The following is a 13,654-nucleotide window of genomic DNA, read 5'->3' on the forward strand; positions in this document are numbered from 1 at the left end:
ACTTTAATAAATAGTAAATTGATGTTGTGTTTACACAACATGAATTACTTTGAAGCATCCACTCTTCTTATAAATAATCTAAATATACTATACATCTAGAATTTTCAACCCCAATTCTATAGCCTCAGACGTTTTTCTTCTTCTTCCTGTGGAATTATAAACCTGAAAAGTTCATTTGAAGATATGTGGATATTGTACTGCATATAAAATATACAGTAGTTATTCTAAGGAAAGCTTATATGGTGTGCTGTACATAGGCAACAAGCAATGGAAATAATGTTTAGTGCTTTATTTCTATTCAGTTGAACAAAGCATTTTTCTCTCTTTATGCTATAATTAGAACTTATTTTCTGAAAAGAAAACATGTGTTTCAGGTAATGGTAAAACCCTATAAAATTATACGAATCATCATTCTTTGAGAGAATATGTAAAATATGAGTTGAAGAATCCCTTTACATTAGAGGATGGACCAACATATGTGGATGGCATTCCAGTGTGATGATCATATCTTGTGTGGTATTCAATAACTTGGAAGTTTAATTTTGGACTTAGAATAACAGTAGAAGTATGATTGGCATCCTTTGTTTTCATTCATGAGAAAGGTATAAAATGCTTGAACAGATTTTGTGTTGGCTTATTCCTTTGTTTGTGTTTGTGCCTGCTTCTTCTTTCCTTTTTCCAGAATCTTGGGTTTTCTTGAAACTCCACACCCTAAACGTAGTAAGGATAACTGCCTGAGACAGCAAATTATGGGAGAAGTAACCTTAAAGCTAACAAGGCTGTGTATGAGCCCTAACCCTAATCCTTGTTTTAGTTTGCTGCATTGCTAACACGCCAGGGCTAGAATAAGATTATTTAATAGCCTTGTCAGCTTAAAATGTGGAATGATGGGAAGGGAAGACAGTGGCAAACTCCCTTGAACTGGCCTGAATGCTGCCACCTTCCCTGCCACCAATGGATCTTTCACATTTGTATTGGAATAGTCCTCCCATTTGCCTGGGCTCATAATTTCTAACAATGATATTTTTATATTCTAGTTTAGTATTAAAAGATGAGGAAGAATAGGATGCCCTTGCCAGATAAAATTATCCAAAAGGATTATCAAAAGGATTTTCTCAGCTGAGGTTTTTTGTTAATAGAAAAGAGCTAATGCTCTGATGTAACCTTGGTGCTCACAGCAGTGGCTTTAGCATCTCTCCTTCCAAACATATCTGTATTTTTTTCTCAGATCAAGTTGAAGTATCCTCTGGACGTATTCATGATGTTTATTATTTTTACTATATTACTATTTCTAGCAAATGTTTTAGCAATTTTCTGTACTTTTAATTACTTTGCAATCCATTCAGCTATTGGGCAGATTAGAAATTTTTGTTACAATCAAGTAGTCATGGTTCTTCCTCTGAAGCTTCCCAATTGTACGGCTAAATCCAACAATATTCACGTCCTTTTGCTGTTTGGAATTTGATACTTTATTCATCTAGAAAGGTAATTCACTGGAACACCTTTATATATGTGAGGCAGGTATTTGTGGCAGTTCTCCAGTCTCTGATAGTAGCAAGGAGAACTCATTCTGAGGATTTAAGGGGCTTTGGAGATTTTTCTAGGAAGAGCGGTCTCTGAAAGAGAAGAAAACAGTCACAGCAAATGGAGTTATTGTGAGGAATGGAATCTGATTATACAATTGTCTGTAAGCTCCTTTTCTATTCTTTGCTAAACACTGCAGAAAACATGCTAGCTATATTGGTGCTTCCCAAATATGTCCCTGCATTCTGAAGTGCAATGGCACCAGGGAACTGCATTTTAAAATTAAAACTGTATAATTTTTAAATGTATGTACAGTATCTGCTGGCCATAAAAACAATATATATGATAAATTTGGGCTGTGGCTGAGAGATTTCGAAGTAGTATCACCAAAAACTAATTGAGCTTTGTAAAATTCATGAAGCTTTGTTTACAAAGCATCGTAATTATTATTGGATAAAAACTTTATGTGGATGTAAATACACATGCACAGTTTCAATTTAGCTGAACATTGAAGGATTGTATTATACCGAGGATTGTGCCACTGCAATGAACAGATGGAGAACATGACCCTTTTTGAAAAAAGCCCTGCAGTTCATACAATTGAGGTTGAGTAGCTTCTGTGCTGAATAGAATCAGTGTGCCAGTTTTTCACATATAAATCATAGCAAATCAATAAAGCAATATTGATTTACCTCTCCTAAGGAATGATTCGTTTTGCTTACCCTACTCTAGGGACAAATAAATGTGCTACTACAGAATAATAACACCACATAGGACAGGAAATGAAGGTGATAGTTCAATACTGAATCTCTTTCCCAGTGTTTTAGTTCTTTCAATTAAAATAAATTAGAATAGAATAATTGGAATAATTTATTTAATTAGAATAAATGTATGACATGCAATTCAACAGGAATATTGTATTGATGGAAGTAAGGATATAGTATACAAAGTATATTTTTTTCACAGTATATAAGAAGGTTTTCCACCTAATTTTAAATTCGAGTATACCTGTTCCACACTCATATTATCTTCTATTCAAATATAGTCATTGGATACGAGATGGGTGGCAAATAATAAAATAAAATAAAATAAAATAATAAATAAAATAAAATAAAATAAATTTCTTGGATTTAGTGCTGATATGTGAGATGCTTTTCCATATTTCCAGCTGGAGACTGGAAAGTCCAATGGAGTTATTGTAATTGTCATTTCCATCAGACATGTTGTTTTAGTCATTAAGATTTTTAGTATTTATTTTTAATTATTTAATCTGTATCCTACTTTTATTATTTTACAGATAATTCAAGGCAGCATTCATTCATTTTTATTTTCCCAGACAGAAAGGTACACATTGGGTTTAACTAAAATTGCTAAAATAAAGTTGACTTAAATCATCCTGAGTCCTGAGTGGCAGTATTACAAGTCTGCACACTAGTAGATCCCAAGACATGGTGGTGGAGGGAACACTGTGGTATAAGCAGCTTTCATCTTTATAAATTGGTCAGCTTTTTCATTACAGGCAGTCAGAAAAAGAGGCCAAAGCCATAAAAGTGTGACATTTCACTCTATGAATTTGCCTGAAAAAAGGGGGGCTGTTTAGATCAATATTTTTCAAACTTGGCAACTTTAAGATGTGTGGACTTCAGTTCACAGAATTTCTCAGCCAGTACGACACTGGTTTAGATTATTCTGTCTGTCAACCCTGTTCTGCTCAGTTTTTGGAGAAGGATTCTGTTGACGAAAAGAAAGACTTTTGAATCATTCTTCCACCAATTGGATTAGAAAGAAGGCAGAGCATAACTTCCAGGAAAGTTTCCAAATCTTTCAGCAGCAGTTGCCACTGGAAACCAAAAGCCCCTGTTCTTTATTTTTTTTCCCAAAATTTATGGAATTGTGAAAAAATATGGAGGTAGGGAAAGCATGCAATGCTTGCTGAAATTATGAAAGCTTATGAAACCAGAGGAGGGAGCTTAGAATGGAATACAGGTAGTCCTCGACTTAAGACAAGTTACTTTGGTGACTATACAGGTAGTCCTCGACTTACAACAGCTTATTTAGTGATTGTTCAAAAAGGAACTTATGACCATTTTTCACATTTACAACACTGCAGCATCCCTGTAGTCACATGATCAAAATTCAAATGCTTGGCAAATGGTTCATATTTATGACGGCTGCAATGTCCCAGAGTCATGTGATCACCTTTTGCAGCCTTCTGACAAGCAAAGTCAATGGGGAAACCCACTTAACAACCGTGATACTAAATTAACAACTGCAGTGATTCACTTAACAATTGTGGCAAGAAAGGTCATCAAATGGAACAAAACTCACTTAACAAATGTTTCACTTAGCAACAGAAAAATTGGCTCTATGGTGGTCATAAGTTGAGGACAACCTGGATGTCAGCAGTGTGCAGCAGCAGTCAAAAAAGCTAATACAATCCTGGGTTGCATAAACAGAGGCATAGAATCAAGATCACGCAAAGTATTATTAACACTTTATAAAATCTAGTGAGACCACACCTGGAACACTGCAGCCAATTTTGGTCACCATATCACAAAAAGGATGTTGAGAGTTTGGAGAAAATTCAGAGAAGAGCAACTAAGATAGTTAAAGACCTGGAGACTAAAGCATATGAAGAACGGCTGCAGGACTTGGGTTTGGCTAGTCTAAAGAAAAGAAGAAATAAGGGATACATGAAAGCAGTATTCCAGAATTTGAAGGGCTGCCACAAAGAAGAGGGCATCAAACTATTCTCCAAAGCACCAGAGGGCAGGACAAGAAACAATAGTTGGAAACTGACCAAAGAGAGAAGCAACCTGGAAATAAGGAGAAAAGTCCTGACAGTGAAGACAATTTACCAGTGGAACAGCTTGCCTCCAGAAATCGTGGGTGCTCCCTCACTGGAGATTTTTAGGAAGAGTCTAGATAGTCACTTGTCTGAGATGGTATAGGTTCTCCTGCTTGAGAAGAGAGCGGAACTAAAAGACCTCCAAAGTTCTATTCTATTCTAGTTGCAACAGACCTACCTCGAGGGTACTAAGGTTGGACCCCACCACAGTCACATGACTGCGCTTGACAACCAGGCTACACATATGACCATTTGCAGAGTCCTGCAGTTATGTAACCATGTTTTATGATGGTTTTGCTGAAAACTTGCACTTACTTTCAATTTTCACAAAACTGAACCCATAATAAATCATTGGTTCATATGAATTTCCAATCATGGTGATTTACTTAACAACTGCTTTAAAAAAAATCATAAAATCAGATCAGTCACATGACCAACCAAGTTTATGAGTTATCACCGTGATGAGCAGGCTTCATTACTCTTATAATCAAGGACTATCTGTGGTCAACGACAATCTGAACAGTTGCCCAGCTTTCTTTCTCAGAGAGAGAAAGAGAAACTGCACTATGGGAATTTTTCTGCATTTCTGTCTCTGCAACCCCTGCTAAATCCAGTCTACATTCCTATTCAATTTTTCTTTTGACCACATTGCCCCACAGTTCTCATGAGGAAGGGTATCCAGAGTCATCAGCTACTTTATATCATTTATTTCTTATATTCTGTGTGGTGCAGAGAATAATAAAAAAGAAAAAAATACCTTAGAGAGCTATATGTCAAGCAAGTACGTCAATGTTATTTTGAATTTTATTCCCAGAAGGGAGTAGAGTAGAAGACAAGTAACATGCAGCAGTGAAGAGCCAGGTAAAGAACGGACACAAGACCACTGAAATCTACTATCTGGTGAAGCTAATTGAAGGAGAAACCAAATACTGACTTTCAGGCAAGGCTTCTTGGTACAGTCAAACTCTAGTTGTGGATGCCTGACTCAGATGGATACCATATTACTATAAGTATTTTTCACATAAATAAAAGGAATGTCATATTTCTCACAAACAATAATTTTGGCATAATGGTATGTATTGCCTTTTATTATGGTTCATTGCAGTCAGCCAGATGTTCTGACTGCATTTGGTATTTTTGTCCGCCTATAGTGTCCTTCTCGAGCATCTGGGACAGGCAGCTATTGTCGCAGGATATAAGCTGTTCCAAGCAATGCTGCCTTTTGCAACTGACAGATGCAGACATCATTTATCCATGCTAATGGTGTTCAAGTAGTGCTCTAAATGTTTTGGGATGGCACCCTAAGCACCTGCTACTATTGGTACTACTCCTTTCTTTTACTACAGTTGTTCTATTTGCAGGTCTTTATATTCTGTTAATCTTCTTCCGTTCTTTCTCTTCTCTTCTTCTGTTTCCAGGTACTGCCACATCCACTATCCAGACCTTTTTGTCTTTCTTATTGACAATTGTTGAGTTAGTTAGTTATTGTTATTGTTTCAATTTTTATTTCACCATTTTGTCCAGAGTGAAGAAATCTATTTCCTTCTGGTTATTTTAATGTCATATTACCGTTATCATGATAAGTAGAAAGTAAACCAAGAACAGATCATTGGGCAATTTGCATAGATCCACAGGGTGACTAACTCCACTTGTTCCAATAAAACCAATCAATAAAATGTTTCCTAAATTAGGGAAGTCACGAAGCATTATTTTGCATATGACTGTGCTATGAACACCTTATTTTAAGTATTTATATTGAAAATAATGAATAAAATACACATGCTGGAGCTCCACCTCTTGACCCACTGTTTTGCATTATTTTCAATCTTAAGTTTCCATTTTTAAATAGGTTTATATGAAGGATGGAAGAAAACACACACAAACTAAGGTCTGCATATCACTGGGCTCTTAACCTGAGTCATCCGTACTTTACCATGTTTGGCTATGTTGATCTTCAAAATTGTACATTTTTACTTCACTAAGGCTTTAATCATTCCATTGTTCCCCCGTTTGTTATTTGATTAATTATTTAGGGGAGGAATTTGGCACTGGTTTTTTTTTAGTTTTTCTAAATCATTCTTAGTTTTGGGGAAAGAGCTCCCCCTCCCAAGTTAGCCTTTCACTGCCATGGTTCCTCCTTACTGATTTTCTAAATCTATACAAATATACCCACACAGCTTAGTAAATTAGTACTACTGAATTAATATAATAGCATGAGAGGCTGAGCCACAAAGCTACAATAAATGAATGCTATTTTGGAATGTGTCTGTAAGATAAACATCAGTTTTAGATCAAGATCACATTGCAGTTCAGTTTGATTTTCTGCAGCTCAGTGTTATGGAATAATCTCTCCATTATTAAACAAATATAGCTTATTGCTCTTTTATAGGCATCGGTTTAGACAAATACAAGCATAGCTGACGTACTAATGTTCAAATATTTTGCTAATTCAGGCATTAGCATTTCACTAAGAATTGTTACTGGTCACTTTGCTATCTGGATCAGACTTTTCACATTTCAGTATAAAACTGAACAAAAGTAAGAATGATCTAAAAATAGTGCAAGGCTGGATAATCTCTAATAACATAGGGCATGTATGCATCTGTTGTACTATTTATTAGCTTGTTCTCATTGTTAGCTTGTTCTTATGGACTGTAATTTCTCCTCTGAATTATTTATCTTTCCATCTGTCTGATTATCAATTCGTATAAGGTATCACAGTCATTGGAAGGAATTAGATTTCTGTAGACTAAGATTCATTTGTCATCTTTGGTAAATCTTGGAGAGAGGATATTAGCAAATGGCTGGAGTGAAAACAAGGTGATGAATAATTGCTCTGTCAAAATCCTTAAAGATGGCTACTGCAGATTTAAAAGAAATTTATTTTAAATATTTTCTGTTACTTTTAAGGACAAAAATCTCTCTCGAGGGTTTTGAATCAATAAAATTCAAAACAATACTCTAAGCCTATGAAATAATAAAGTAGCAAGCATTGGTGAAATGCCTACTTCGAAAAGCAAGCCAGCATTTAAATCTAAGCTAACTACCTCAACAATCCAATAAAATTCAGAAGAGTTAGAATGAAATCTTTCATACTTTTATGAAAGTTTATGATAATGAAACCTAATTGTTCCACCTTTTGGGACTTATATAGAGCCATGGTGGCACAGTGATTAGAATTCAGTATTGTAGGCTAACTCTGCTCACAACAGCAGGAGTTCAATTCTTTAATCCTGACTGGCTCAAGATTGACTCGGCCTTCCATCCTTCCAAGGTTGGTAAAATGAGGACCCAGATTATTGCGGGCAATAGGCTGACTCTGTAAACTGCTTAGAGAGATAGGTTAAAGTGCTATTGCTATATAGCAAAGGTCTCCTCCCTTATCAGTAGAACTGTCAACATGACCTGATACTGGACTAATGTCATTTGGTTTTAATCCTATTCATTTTACATACTTTTTGCACATGTTATGCTTTTATGACCTATTTTTATTTGGTCAGTATTAAAGGTTATATGTCTAAAATTTGAAAGTGCTTCTGATGTGCATAAAGTATGAAGCCCTGAAAAATGAACATATAAAAAGAGCATTCATCACTTATATCAAAATGTAACACAAGTTCATGCTGGTGATGATGCTCCTTCAGTAACTTGGCCTTAAAATAGTTTTCAAGTTTTAAAATCTGAAGAGAGTACTTTTAATGCACTGCCAGTGTTATGAGTCATGCATTATTATTGTTTTTGTCTTCAGGATCAGGTACTGGGGATGGAGCTATCAAATATTGAGGTGAAAGCTGTGAGGTGTGGTTAACGTTCTCGTTCATTTTGTATCATCTTAACTTTTTATCCCACCCCTTTGATGCCACTGTTTCTCTTCAGCCTAACAATCAGGATCTACAACACTAGCTGAAGTTTCCAGACATTTTCAAAGATGGTCCACATATAACACATTATATTACACCAGCATACATGCCATTCGTGCATTAATAATTGTGGCAAAATTGTCTTCTTCATATAGGACAGGGAATCTAGTACCAAATTCATAATCCTTCAGGGTACATTTCATCTATTTCACCCTTCTCTAATGCAAAATTCTCTCCAAATCCTCATTCAAAAATTCCGTACTGTCCCTGACATGAATAAGGGGAAAGGTGAAGTGTTGATAAACAGTGCATTCTGTGAAAAGAGAATATACTGTATATTTTTGCAGTCTTCCATCACATTGTTGGATGTTGGTCCTAGATACTGTATGTAAAGAATGATAATAAGCTTTTGTTCTTTGGGGGAAAGAATATGTTTTGCATTGGTACAGAAATTATTGTGTTGCTAACCTTAGGTATGTATCTGGTCAAGTGCATTAATAACTAGCTTTCCCTATAAGACATTACCATGTCTGATACTTTTAGACAATCTATCTCAGTCCCACTTACCTTATAGCTGTGTAAAAAAAGCTCTCGGTATATGGCCTTTAATTCCTGATTGAAAGGTAAGACATAAGCCCAACAAATAAGAGTTTGTCTATCAATCAATCTATCCATCCTTTATTCAGTATCAAAAGCATAATGAGCAACAGAGAGTTGCAAGAGAAAAAATTCTTCATTCTGTGGAAACAAACTTAAAAAATTAGCTGTAGATCTAGAGGTGCTATAGGAATTGGAGCACCATAGTTAAAGAGTTTAAAGGACTACAGCTTGTCTTCTTTTACAGAGAGAGATGAACACTCATGGATTGACTGCTGGGAGACATTTCAGTATATTATCCTACAACATCCTCAAACAAATGACATATCACATTTTTATTATATTGACATACTTCTTCATGATCTTGGCCAAAAAAAGAAGGAAGGCAAAAGCAGACCAATACAACTAATGCTATGGGATGATTAAAAGATGACTGGGCATTTTTGAGGACTTACTGCTATATATGGAAACTGTCTTCCTTAAGAAGTACTGGATTAGGATTGATATCGGGAACAAACTATTAAGTCTGTTGTTGCATGTCTGGTTATCTCTTCCTTCAGACATAAAATCAGCCTGTATCACCATCCAGCCCCCCCCCCCCGCATGACCTGAGAGGAACAGTGAGGCTCCTCCAGTGGACCATGACTTGGCACTTGCCCTAGTCCCACCCCTTCTGCCAGAGACCCTCAGATCTATCCCATTCCTGCCCAGGTCCCCACAGGCACCCTTGAGGCAAATGATGTAGAGCTGGTCACGCTGACCCAGTAGGCTACACCCACTCCATCCATATCCACCCAGTAGGCTGCACCCACCCTGGCCACACCCACCCTCCCCTCTTAGGGCAACCACAGTGCTGATGCGGCCCTCAATGAAATTGAGTTTGACACCCCTGCTTTATAATGTACTTGTTTCATAGCCTTACCATTTAGTCAAGTTCTCAGCCATTCAGACTCATTTTATCTACATTATTTACTATCCTACCATAACATTCAATCATTTTATATGTTGTTACATTTATTTTTATTGCCCACAGAACCAATCAAAATTTAATTATCTTTCCTTAGTTCTATTCTTTTTACTATCAATTTGTACAGTGCTTTATTGTTTATTATTTTATCATTACACTGATATCATAGCTTTTATTGAGATGTACTGTTTAGTGACCATAACAATAATCACTATAATAATTACCTCTTTATAAATATCATACCCTATACCAGTGTTTCTCAACCTTGACAATTTTAAGGCATGTGGACTTCAACTCCCAGAATTCCACAGCCTGCAATGCTGGCTGTGGAATTCTGGGAGTTGAAGTCCACATGCCTTAAAATTGTCAAGGTTGAGAAACATTGCCCTATACCATAGTTTTAAAACTATGACGCGCTATGTTCAGATATTGTGTGAAGTCAAAAGAAACTGCATTATGGTGAAAAATAAGTATGATGGGTACCCTGTCACTCTACAGCCACATGCAAGACTAATTTATGTGGCCCTTGGAGCCTCTTCTGACTATCTTGTAAAAACTGACACTGGAACCTCTGATAATGATTCATGGCAAACCGGATGTCCCTGATTGACTGGGATACTGCCTACACTAGGGATTATGGATGGATGCAGGACCTGGACTGAGAAATCTCTCAGGATCAAAGAGAGTGGGTGAATAGATCTCAAGAACAGATATTTTTGTAATGGGCTAAGCTGAGGGGCTAAAAATAAAAAAATCAATCTTAGTTTCTTTCTTCTTTGAAAAGAAACATAACATATATATTTAAGGATTCAAGAAAAATGTTTTAATATTTTAATAAATAAAGCAAAAGGTTTAAAGTTATGATTTTGGAAAGTTAAAAATGGATTAGAGGTCCAGCTGAAATGATAATTTGTAATTAAATATATTAATCTTTCCTGTGGAAACTTGCAACTGTTTTGGTTGGCTGGAAAGATAACCTGATAAGAAGGGTCTTTAAATATTGGACAATGGAACCAGAGGAAACTAAAGTTTATTTAAAGGAGATGAATACTCTGTTTAGACACGTTAATACAAAATGGAACAAAATATTTTAACAGTAGATGTTTTTATGGAGACTGGGACTCATGGATTGAGAAATTAATTTTAAAAATGTCTAACATCATAGGTAGATAATGGGCAATTATTTCTTACAGAAGAAGAACAAATTATCCTGGATAAAACTGAATTTCATTTGAATGTAGATTTAAATACAATAAGCATATTGATTATAAATCTCCATCTGGTATTTGTAATTATGAGAAAAAATAGTAGATATTTCCTTAGTTTTCTGGTTCCATAATAAAAATGTGAGAATATTTATCATTTACAGGCTTGCTAGAAAAAAGTATAGTTGAAAGCATGTACAATATAAAAGCATTTCTATATATTAGAAATATGTCAATGTGTCTTCCAAATTTAGTTGGCAACAAAATAAAATAAATAACAATTAAAAATGAGGCATTTGGGGAAATAGTATGTTCTGAGTAATGCTTCATTAAACAATATTTAATTGGCTTGGTATTCATTCATGCACTATAGAAGCCAATTTATTTTATATAAGAGGTTTGGCCATTTTCTCAGAAACTAACATCATCTGATTAATTATCCAGATGCAACTTGTGCATAATGGTAAAGTGCCCTGCTGGAGGCATGTATTACAAATTCACATGACCGCTTTTCTCACACCTTCTTCAAGCCTGAAGAACAAGAATTAGTAAAAATAATAGAAATTGTAAATACACTAAACATAAGAAAATTAGCAATATGCACTCAAGAAATTTTGACTTGTCAGTTAACTAGCAAACTACCAACCTGACTAATTTGAAAATGGCTGCAAAATGAAAGAGATTTTCACACCCAGTAAATAATACTGTTGCCTGTTGACTTGAGGGAGATTGACAGCAGGGGTTTGGGTACATTAGAAATAGAAAATCAACATACACAGTGCTACTGATTTCCAATACTCTGCCCTCACTGAATAGCCAGGACTCTCACTATCTGGCAGCAGGCAGATTTCTTGGGCTCCCAATTGGGAGATGGCCAATTAAACAGTCTTGGGAGATAATTGTTTTTAGATTTTTTTATCCCACCTTTATTATTTTTATAAATAACCCAAGACTAACAAAGATATCTGATACTCGTTCCTCCTCTTATTTTGCTTGCCATAATAACTCTTTGAGGTAGGTTGGGCTAAGAGGGACTGACTGGCCAAAAGTCACCCAGCAGCTTTCATGGTTAAAATGGGATTAGATCTGATGGTCTCTTAGTTTCTAGGCCAGCATCTTAAGCATTATTCCAGACTGGCTCTATCTGAAAAATTTTATCACAAGGCAAATCATTCTCACCATGGACAACAGCTAAAATACCTTCCTTCTTCTACAAAGTAATCATTGCGCCTCAAAACAAATTAAATATTGTTGAAGCTGGTGGCATGTAACGTAATACATAGGGAAGTGTTATCAGTTTAATATTTTTATAGGTTTTTGATGAGCAAGTTGCATTGTTTTGTGGAATGAAGCTTCTAATTCTAATGGGGAGGAGGAGGAGGAGGAGGAGGAGGAGGAGGAGGAGGAGGAGGAGGAGGAGGAGGAGGAGAAGAAGAAGAAGAAGAAGAAGAAGAAGAAGAAGAAGAAGAAGAAGAAGAAGAAGAAGAAGAAGAAGAAGAAGAAGAAGAAGAAGAAGAAGAAGAAGAAGAAGAAGAAGAAGAAGAAGAAGAAGAAGAAGAAGAAGAAGAAGAAGAAGAAGAAGAAGAAGAAGAAGAAGAAGAAGAGTGAAGATTAAGTCTGAAAATTAATTCTCTTATTCTTATCTTGGCTGATCTCACGAAATTAATCAGGTTCAAATTTAGTTAGAATTGAAGGTTCTCAATAAGCCCAAGGGTCATAGAACGAATGCTATAGCTATATGAATGAACGCTATAGGTTTGAATCTAGGTTTTCTTACTTCCAGCCCTGTATCTTAATTATTAAATTCCTAAGTTACCACTGACTACTGAGTGGTAGGATTACTACGATGGATCACTTTTGCACTAATTTATGTCTAACTAACCTTCCTATCAGGGGTGTCCACAACTATGGTTATTGGCTTCCATGTGGTGGACATGACTGGGCAAAGTGTTGTTTTTTACATTCATGCAATGCACATTAACAAGGCATAGAGTTTTGATTGCCTGTCATATTTCCATTTTGAAGCCTCTTACTGTCACTAGAGATGCCCCTGCATTTCTTTCCATGGTTTCTAAGAAACCAGGAATGGAAAAGCAAAGTGCTCCTCTCTATTAATTTGTGAAACTTTCAGCAGTTCAGAACGCTGCCATAGAACATGGAAAATCTCTCCAAATCCTATTCTTAGTAGATAAAATCCTGTCTCGTCATTAAAAATTGATAATGGTACAATTCAAGATGATAATCTAGAATTATCTATATTATTATGAACTTCAAATCATATCTAAAGAGGCATGGTGGAAGCACGAGAGCCAAATCAAAGCTTGTCAACTCAGTCCAGGTGATGCTGAGCATTCTTGGTGAGTAAATTTATTTCTTGATTGATTGGTTGATGCATACCATAGTATTTAAACTGACATTTCTGGTGATTGACATTCCTCAAATAGTTGTTCTAAACATGATGGCAATAGAAAAAAATCAATCAATTTTACTGGCAGTATATTAGATGAAAGTCAGGTAGAACTCACTTGGGGAAAAAAAAATACCACAATCACAGACTTCTGTGAAACAGCCAGCTGGAATAGTCATACAGCTGCTTATAGATCTCACCCCTGACTTTTTATAGTAGCTTCAATATTTTAGCTTTGCACTTGAC

At 35.8% G+C, this 13,654-nt stretch overlaps 1 long non-coding RNA gene across 1 annotated transcript in view; it reads right to left on the reverse strand.

The window, feature by feature from the left end:
- Positions 1-274: 274 nt before the first annotated feature.
- Positions 275-13,654, reverse strand: part of LOC120304794 — a 42,649-nt gene continuing 29,269 nt past the window's right edge. Inside the window, exon 2 of the long non-coding RNA XR_005555833.1 lies at positions 275-1,616. This is a non-coding gene — a long non-coding RNA (uncharacterized LOC120304794). The remainder of the gene's footprint in view (positions 1,617-13,654) is intronic.

Source organism: Crotalus tigris, unplaced genomic scaffold (genome assembly GCF_016545835.1).
Source record: "Crotalus tigris isolate CLP2741 ecotype Arizona unplaced genomic scaffold, ASM1654583v1 scf7180000017546.9332058, whole genome shotgun sequence".
Classification (NCBI taxonomy): domain Eukaryota; kingdom Metazoa; phylum Chordata; class Lepidosauria; order Squamata; family Viperidae; genus Crotalus; species Crotalus tigris.